This window comes from Bison bison, unplaced genomic scaffold (genome assembly GCF_000754665.1).
Source record: "Bison bison bison isolate TAMUID 2011002044 unplaced genomic scaffold, Bison_UMD1.0 scf7180017864367, whole genome shotgun sequence".
NCBI lineage: Eukaryota > Metazoa > Chordata > Mammalia > Artiodactyla > Bovidae > Bison > Bison bison.
Genome location: NW_011494939.1, coordinates 6,072,293 through 6,073,718, shown reverse-complemented (window position 1 = coordinate 6,073,718; position 1,426 = coordinate 6,072,293). Strand labels below are relative to the sequence as shown.

The 1,426-nt window shown below is 35.5% G+C and overlaps 1 non-coding gene across 1 annotated transcript; it reads right to left on the bottom strand.

The window, feature by feature from the left end:
* Positions 1 to 267: 267 nt before the first annotated feature.
* TRNAY-GUA lies at positions 268 to 339 on the bottom strand. The gene has a single exon. It is a non-coding gene; the product is annotated as a tRNA-Tyr (tRNA).
* Between the last annotated feature and the right edge of the window lie 1,087 nt (positions 340 to 1,426).

Genomic DNA, 1,426 nt, shown 5'->3' with positions numbered 1-1,426 from the left:
TAATTTTATTGCATATTTTCTGAGTTCCTACTCTGAGGTACTGTAAAGAATAAAAAATAATAAAGTATGGCCTTTTCCTTCAAAGGTCACAATCAGAGCACTCTTTATTATAGAAACTTTTTTCCACTATTGGTGGTTTAGTCACTAAGTCATGTCCAACTGTTTGTGACCCCCATAGACTGTAGCTCACCAGGCTCCTCTGTCCATGAGCTTTTCCAGGCAAGGAGCACTGGAGTGGGTTGTCATTTCCCTTCCTACCAGGAGATCTTCCCCAGCCAGGGATCGAACCTGGGTCTCCTGCATTACAGGCGGATTCTTTACCAACTAAGCCACCAGGGAAGCCCTTTGTTAGTAAAGCCTCTTCAGATTAGCAGTAGAGCATAAATAATGGCAGATCCGTTACACATTTTTCAACTTCGAATTTTGTGGGAAACCTAAATCTTAGGAGGATTTAACAAAATGTTATAGAGAAACCATGACTTAAGGATTATTTCCATGTAAAATACTATCCTCGAAGAAGCATTTGTGGAGGCAGAGTTGGATTATATATGTTGATTGCTGGCAGGGACTAGTAGCAAGGCTTAGGTAGAAGAAAGGCTTTAGTAGCTACATACCTTATCTATAAACTGACACAAATTCATAAGAAATCCTTTCTAATTTAAAATATTTATTTTACTTTAATACTTACACATTGTAGAAAATGTGACTTATACCAAACAGTTTAAGAAATAATCACCCATAATACTGTAAGTCAGAGATAACAGATATTAATATTTTAGAATATGTAGCTTTATTTTTATGCATGTATATTTTTAAGAGCTTATATAGTTATACAAGATAATTTGAATACTATTCATACTACACATCATGGGCAGTTTCCATATTTTTTCATGGTGCATAAATAAATTTCTATCATATGGATCAAATGTTGATCATATCTATCAGATGTTCTATCAATGTAAGCAATGTATGGATACTGAGGGTGTACCTGTATTTTATTACTATGAATAATAGTAGAAGATATAGAGGCAAATATCTTTATCAGAATTTCTAATTCCTGACTTAAGATGATAAATCCTTAAAATGGAAGTATAAAGCATGAACTTCTAAGGATAAGCAGTATCATAGATTGTAAAAATCTTCTGCAAAGGAATTGGGAGCCTGGGTTTGTAGCCTTGGTTCTAGTGGCCTTGTGATTTCAGAAAAGCTAAGGAATTCTCTGAAAGCCTAACAAAATAGGATATTTAGATTAAGATTCCTTCTAACTCTGGTGGTCCATGTGCCTGGTCAGCATTCCTTCAGAGGCAGTATAGCTAAGAATTCTCTCACTTTCTTGTTTCTTCAGCAGATAGCTAGATAACCTGTGATATGCAAGGCAATCACAGTTTATGTCACCTGCAAAGTCAGAGCCATGTGAAGTCTGTTG